We start from the raw sequence: 8,125 nt of genomic DNA on the forward strand, positions 1-8,125 counted from the left end.
TAAAAACGAATATTATTCTACTGAAAACTAATTAAAACATGCTAAAATCTACATGAAATTACCCCCAAAAAGCGTATAAAATATCCGCTCATCAGAAACCCTCTGCGCTTCCTGAAGATACCTTGTCACCACCAACAGCTCCAAATGATCAAGTGCCTAGCCATGAGTAGAAAATGGAGTTGAAGCCCCTTCCACCCCATCTCAAGTATGCTTACCTTGAGGATAATCAGAAGCTCTCAGTCATCATTACAAGAGAACTCACGTCCCAACAGGAAGAGCAGTTGCTTAGTGTGCTGAGAAGACACAAGAAAGCTATTGGGTGGAGCTTGGTGGATATAGTAGGCATCTGCCCTCAAGTTTATGAGCACCATATATTTTTAGAAGAGGGAGCAAGGCCTGTCCGTCAACCTCAGAGGCGGCTGAACCCGACCTTTTTAGAAGTGGTGAAGAAGGAGGTGACCAGACTGCTTGAAGCCGACATCATCTATCCAATCTTGGATAGTGAATGGGTCAGCTCAGTCCAAGTGGTACCAAAGAAGTCTGGCATCACGAAGAATGAGCATGGGAAACTCATTGCAACTAGAGTACAGAAGTTGGTGGGCGAAATTGTGATCACTACAACTCAAATAATCCAAAAACTTGGTGCTCAACACCATGGCATAAACACAACTTCGCACAACTAACCAGAAAGTGTACTGGGTCGTCCAAGTAATAAACCTTACGCGAGTAAGGGTCGATCCCACAGAGATTGTTGGTATGAAGCAAGCTATGGTCACCTTGTAAATCTTAGTCAGGCAAACTCAAATGGATATGGGTGATATACGAATAAAACATAAAGATAAAGATAGAGATACTTATGTAATTCATTGGTGGGAATTTCAGATAAGCGTATGAAGATGCTTGGTCCCTTCCGTCTCTCTGCTTTCCTACTGTCTTCATCCAATCCTTCTTACTCCTTTCCATGGCAAGCTTATGCAAGGGTTTCACCGTTGTCAGTGGCTACCTCCCATCCTCACAGTGGAAATGTTCAACGCACCCTGTCACGGCACGGCTATCCATCTGTCGGTTCTCAATCAGGCCAGAATAGAATCCAGTGATTCTTTTGCGTCTGTCACTAACGCCCCGCCCTCAGGAGTTTGAAGCTCGTCACAGTCATTCAATCATTGAATCCTACTCAGAATACCACAGACAAGGTTAGACCTTCCGGATTCTCTTGAATGCCGCCATCAGTTCTAGCCTATACCACGAAGACTCTGATCTCACGGAATGGCTGGCTCGGTTGTCAGGTGAGCGCTCGGTTGTCAGGCGATCAACCATGCGTCGTGTATCAGGAATCCAAGAGATATCCACCCAATCTAAGGTAGAACGGTGGTGGTTGTCAGGCACACGTTCATAGGTGAGAATGATGATGAGTGTCACAGATCATCACATTCATCAAGTTGAAGAACAAGTGATATCTTAGAACAAGAACAAGCGGAATTGAATAGAAGAACAATAGTAATTGCATTAATACTGGAGGTACAGCAGAGCTCCACACCTTAATCTATGGTGTGTAGAAACTCCACCGTTGAAAATACATGAGAACAAGGTCTAGGCATGGCCGTGAGGCCAGCCTCCCAATAATCTAAGATAGCATAAGAACAAAGATAGCTACCAAGATGAGAATACAATAGTAAAAGGTCCTACTTATAGAGAACTAGTAGCCTAGGGTTTACAAGGATGAGTAAATGACATAAAAATCCACTTTCGGGCCCACTTGGTGTGTGCTTGGGCTGAGCATTGAAGCATTTTCGTGTAGAGACTCTTCTTGGAGTTAAACGCTAGCTTTTATGCCAGTTTTGGCGTTTAACTCCCATCCTTGTGCCAGTTCCGGCGTTTAACGCTGGGAATTCTGAGGGTGACTTTGAATGCCGGTTTGGGCCATCAAATCTTGGGCAAAGTATGGATTATCATATATTGATGGAAAGCCCAGGATGTCTACTTTCCAACGCCATTGAGAGCGCGCCAATTGGGCTTCTGTAGCTCCAGAAAATCCACTTCGAGTGCAGGAAGGTCAGAATCCAACAGCATCTGCAGTCCTTTTTAGTCTATGAAGATCAGTATTAATTAGATGAGCGGGGCTTTTAGCTTTTTGCCTCTGAATAGTTTTGGCATCTCACTCTATCCTTTGAAATTCAGAATGGTTGGCTTCTTTAGGAACTCAGAATCCAGATAGTGTCATTGATTCTCCTAGTTAAGTATGATGATTCTTGAATACAGCTACTTATTGAGTCTTGGCCGTGGCCCAAAGCACTCTGTCTTCCAGTATTACCACCGGATACATACATGCCACAGACACATAATTGGGTGAACCTTTTCAGATTGTGACTCAGCTTTGCTAGAGTCCCCAATTAGAGGTGCCCAGGGTTCTTAAGCACACTCTTTTTGCCTTGGATCACAACTTTATTTCTTTCTCTCTTTTTTTTTCGTTTTTTTTTGTACTCACTGGTTTTTCTTGCTTCAAGAATCTTTTTTATGATTTTTCAGATCCTCAGTAACATGTCTCCTTTTTCATCATTCTTTCAAGAGCCAACATTCATGAACCACAAATTCAAAAGACATATACACTGTTTAAGCATACATTCAGAAAACAAAAGTATTACCACCACATCAAAACAATTAAACTGTTATAAAATTCAAAATTCATGCAATTCTTTTCTTTTTCAATTAAGCACATTTTTTTTTCATTTAAGAGAGGTGATGGATTCATAGGACATTCATAACTTTAAGGCATAGACACTAAGACATTAATGATCACAAGACACAAACATAGATAAACATAAGTACTAAAATTCGAAAAACAGGAAAATAAAGAACAAGGAAATTAAAGAACGGGTCCACCTTAGTGATGGCGGCTTGTTCTTCCTCTTGAAGATCCTATTGAGTGCTTGAGCTCCTCAATGTCTCTTCCTTGTCTTTGTTGCTCCTCTCTCATGATTCTTTGATCTTCTCTAATTTCATGGAGGAGGACGGAGTGTTCTTGGTGCTCTACCCTTAGTTGTCCCATGTTGGAACTCAATTCTCCTAGGGAGGTGTTCAGTTGCTCCCAATAGTTTTGTGGAGGAAAGTGCATCCCTTGAGGCATCTCAGGGATTTGATGATGAGAGGGGTCTCTTGTTTGCTCCATCCTCTTCTTAGTGATGGGCTTGTCCTCATCAATGGGGATGTCTCCCTCTATGTCAACTCCAACTGAATAGCAGAGGTGACAAATGAGATGAGGAAAGGCTAACCTTGCCAAGGTAGAGGACTTGTCCGCCACCTTATAAAGTTCTTGAGCTATAACCTCATGAACTTCTATTTCTTCTCCAATCATGATGCTATGAATCATGATAGCCCGGTCTATAGTAACTTCGGACCGGTTGCTAGTGGGAATGATTGAGCGTTGGATGAACTCCAACCATCCCCTAGCCACAGGCTTGAGGTCATGCCTTATCAGTTGAACTGGCTTCCCTCTTGAATCTCTCTTCCATTGGGTGCCCTCTTCACATATGACTGTGAGGACTTGGTCCAACCTTTGATCAAAGTTGACCCTTCTAGTGTAAGGATGTTCATCTCCTTGCATCATGGGCAAGTTGAATGCCAACCTTACATTTTCCGGACTAAAATCCAAGTATTTCCCCCGAACCATAGTAAGCCAATTCTTTGGATCCGGGTTCACACTTTGATCATGGTTCTTGGTGATCCATGCATTGGCATAGAATTCTTGAACCATTAAGATTCTGACTTGTTGAATGGGGTTGGTAAGAACTTCCCAACCTCTTTTTCGGATCTCATGTCGGATCTCCGGATATTTACTCTTTTTGAGTGAAAAAGGGACCTCGGGGATCACCTTCTTCAAGGCCACAACTTCATAGAAGTGGTCTTGATGCACCCTTGAGATGAATCTCTCCATCTCCCATGACTCGGAGGTAGAAGCTTTTGCCTTCCCTTTCCTCTTTTTAGAGGTTTCTCCGGCCTTGGATGCTATAAATGGTTATGGAAAAACAAAAAGCAATGCTTTTACCACACCAAACTTAAAAGGTTTGCTCGTCCTCGAGCAAAAGAAGAAAGAAGAGAGTAGAAGAAGAAGAAATGAGAAAGAAGGGAATGGCTTTGTGTTCGGCCAAATGGGGGGAGTAGTGGTGTTTAGGTTGTGCGAAAATGAAGGAGTGAAGATGGGTTTATATAGGAGTGGGGGGGCTCATGGTTCGGTCATGTATGGGTGGGTTTGGAAGGGAAAGTGGTTTGAATTTGAAGGGTGAGGTAGGTGGGGTTTTATGAAGGATAGATGTGAGTGGTGAAGAGAAAGATGGGATTTGATAGGTGAAGGGTTTTTGGGGAAGAGGTGTTGAGGTAATTGGTGAATGGGTGAAGAAGAGAGAGAGTGGTAGGGTAGGTGGGGATCCTGTGGGGTCCACAGATCCTGAGGTGTCAAGGAAAAGTCATCCCTGCACCAAATGTCATGCAAAAATGCGTTTTGAGCCAATTCTGGCGTTAAACGCCGGGCTGGTGCCCATTTCTGGTGTTTAACGCCAAGTGCTTGCCCTTTTCTGGCGTTTAACGCCAGTCTGGTGCCCCTTTCTGGCGTTAAACGCCCAGAATGGTGCCAGACTGGGCGTTAAACGCCCATCTGCTAGCCTTACTGGCGTTTAAACGCCAGTAGGTTCTTCCTCCAGGGTGTGCTATTTTTCTTCCTGTTTTTCTTTCTGTTTTTGCTTTTTCAATTGATTTTGTGACTTCTCATGATCATCAATCTACAGAAAACATAAAATAACAAAAGAAAATAGATAAAATATAACATTGGGTTGCCTCCCAACAAGCGCTTCTTTAATGTCAGTAGCTTGACAGAGGACTCTCATGGAGCCTCACAGGTGCTCAGAGCAATGTTGGAACCTCCCAACACCAAAATTAGAGTTTGAATGTGGGGGTTCAACACCAAACTTAGAGTTTGGTTGTGGCCTCCCAACACCAAACTTAGAGTTTGACTGTGGGGGCTCTGTTTGGCTCTGTTTTGAGAGAAGCTCTTCATGCTTCCTCTCCATGGTGACAGGGGGATATCCTTGAGCTTTAAACACAAAGGATTCTTCATTCACTTGAATGATCAATTCTCCTCTATCAACATCAATCACAGCCTTTGCTGTGGCTAGGAAGGGTCTGCCAAGGATGATGGATTCATCCATGCATTTCCCAGTCTCAAGGACTATGAAATCAGCAGGGATGGTCTTCAACCTTTACCAGAACATGCTCTACAAGTCCATAAGCTTGTTTTCTTGAGTTGTCTGCCATCTCTAGTGAGATTTTTGCAGCTTGCACCTCAAAGATCCCTAGCTTTTCCATTACAGAGAGAGGCATGAGGTTTACACTTGACCCTAGGTCACACAAGGCCTTCTTGAAGGTCATGGTGCCTATGGTACAAGGTATTGAAAACTTCCTAGGATCCTGTCTCTTTTGAGGTAATTTCTGCCTAGACAAGTCATCTAATTCTTTGGTGAGCAAAGGGGGTTCATCCTCCCAAGTCTCATTACCAAATAACTTGTCATTTAGCTTCATGATTGCTCCAAGGTATTTAGCAACTTGCTCTTCAGTGACATACTCATCCTCTTCAGAGGAAGAATACTCATCAGAGCTCATGAATGGCAGAAGTAAGTCCAATGGAATCTCTATGGTCTCATTTTGAGCCTCAGATTCCCATGGTTCCTCATTGGGGAACTCATTGGAGGCCAGTGGACGTCCATTGAGGTCTTCCTCAGTGGCGTTCACTGCCTCTTCCTCCTCTCCAAATTCGGTCATGTTGATGGCTTTGCACTCTCCTTTTGGATTTTCTTCTGTATTGCTTGGAAGAGTACTAGGAGGGAGTTCAGTAATTTTCTTGCTCAGCTGACCCACTTGTGCCTCCAAGTTTCTAATGGAGGACCTTGTTTCAGTCATGAAACTTTGAGTGGTTTTGATTAGATCAGAGACCATGGTTGCTAAGTCAGAGGTGTTCTGCTTAGAACTCTCTATCTGTTGCTGAGAAAATGATGGAAAAGGCTTGCCATTGCTAAACCTGTTTCTTCCACCACTACTATTGTTGAAACCTTGTTGAGGTCTCTGTTGATCCTTCCATGAGAGATTTGGATGATTTCTCCATGAAGGATTATAGGTGTTTCCATAGGGTTCTCCCATGTAATTCACCTCTTCCATTGAAGGGTTCTCAGGATCATAAGCTTCTTCTTCAGATGAAGCTTCCTTAGTACTACCTGGTGCATTTTGCATTCCAGACAGACTTTGAGAAATCATATTGACTTATCGAGTCAATATTTTGTTCTGAGCCAATATGGCATTCAGAGTGTCAATCTCAAGAACTCCTTTCTTCTGACTAGTCCCATTGTTCACAGGATTCCTTTCAGAAGTGTATATGAATTGGTTATTTGCAACCATTTCAATTAGTTCTTGAGCTTCTGTAGGCGTCTTCTTCAGATGAAGAGATCCTCCAGCAGAGCTATCCAAAGACATCTTGGATAGTTTAGAGAGACCAATTCCTATGATGCTCCATTCAGAAAGCATGTCAGAGGGACACTTCCTGATTAATTGTTTGTATCTTTCCCAAGCTTCATAGAAGGATTCTCCTTCCTTCTGTCTGAAGTTTTGGACTTCCACTCTAAGCTTACTCAATTTTTGAGGTGGAAAGAACTTTGCCAAGAAGGCATTGACTAGCTTTTCCCAAGAGTTCAGGCTTTCTTTAGGTTGTGAGTCCAACCATGTCCTAGCTCTGTCTCTTACAGCAAAAGGGAATAGCATAAGTCTGTAGACCTCACGGTCAACCCCATTAGTCTTGACAGTGTCACAGATTTGCAAGAATTCAGGTAAAAACTAATGAGGATCTTCCAATGGAAGTCCATGGAACTTGCAATTCTGTTGCATTAGAGAAACTAATTGAGGCTTAAGCTCAAAGTTGTTTGATCCAATGGCAGGGATAGAGATGCTTCTCCCATAGAAGTCGGGAGTAGGTGCAGTAAAGTCACCCAGCACCTTCCTTGCATTGTTGGCATTGTTGTTGTTTTCGGCTGCCATGGGTTCTTCTTCTTTGAAGATTTCTGTTAGGTCCTCTACAGAGAGTTGTGCCTTGGCTTCTCTTAGCTTTCGCTTCAAGGTCCTTTCAGGTTCAGGATCAGCCTCAACAAGAATGCTTTTGTTCTTGCTCCTGCTCATAAGAAAGAGAAGAGAACAAGAAAATGTGGAATCCTCTATGTCACAGTATAGAGATTCCTTGAGGTGTCAGAGGAAAAGAAAAATAGAAGGCAGAGGTAGAAAATTCGAACTTATCAAGAGAGATGGAGTTCGAATTGTGCATTAAGGAATAGTGTTAGTCCATAAATAGAAGGATGTGAGAAGAAGGGAAGTAGTATTCGAAAATTAAGTAAAGGATTTTGAAAACATTTTGAAAAACACTAATTGATTTTCGAAAATAAAAGTGGGAAAGAAATCAAGTGATTTTTGAAAAAGAATTTGAAATTAGAAATCAAAAAGATTTAATTGAAAGCTATTTTGAAAAAGATGTGGTTAAGAAGATATGATTAGTTTTAAAAAGATGTGATTGAGAAGATATGATTTGAAAAACATTTTAAAAAGATTTGATTGTAAAAATTAATGACTTGGCTATCAAGAAAGGATATGATCCAAACATTAGACCTTTCTCAACAGAAAAGGCAACATACTTGAAATGTTGAATCAAATCATTAATTGATAGCAAGTATCTTTGAAAATGGAAAGAAATTGATTTTGAAAAAGATTTGATTGAAAAGATTTGATTTGAAAAAGATTTGATTTTGAAAAATTTTGAAAACTTAAAAAAAATTTGATTTGAAACAAAATCTTCCCTCTTGTGCCATCCTGGCGTTAAACGCCCAGAATGGTGCACATTCTGGCGTTTAACGCCCAAAACTCTACCCTTTTGGGCGTTAAACGCCCAGCCAGGCATCCTGGTTGGCGTTTAAACGCCAGTCTGTCTTCTTCACTGGGCATTTTGAACGCCCAGCTTTTTTCTGTGCAATTCCTCTGCTGAATGTTCTGAATCTTCAATCCTCTGTATTATTGACTTGAGAAGACACAAATTAAAAATATTTTT

The 8,125-nt window shown here is 41.8% G+C and overlaps 1 non-coding gene across 1 annotated transcript; it reads left to right on the plus strand.

Annotated features, from left to right (window-relative positions):
• Window positions 1-6,558: 6,558 nt before the first annotated feature.
• On the plus strand, window positions 6,559-6,666 carry LOC112704204 (small nucleolar RNA R71). The gene has a single exon (XR_003154840.1). It is a non-coding gene; the product is annotated as a small nucleolar RNA R71 (small nucleolar RNA).
• The last annotated feature ends 1,459 nt before the right edge of the window (window positions 6,667-8,125 follow it).

The sequence above is a fragment of the Arachis hypogaea genome, chromosome 7 (genome assembly GCF_003086295.3).
Source record: "Arachis hypogaea cultivar Tifrunner chromosome 7, arahy.Tifrunner.gnm2.J5K5, whole genome shotgun sequence".
Classification (NCBI taxonomy): Eukaryota; Viridiplantae; Streptophyta; class Magnoliopsida; order Fabales; family Fabaceae; genus Arachis; species Arachis hypogaea.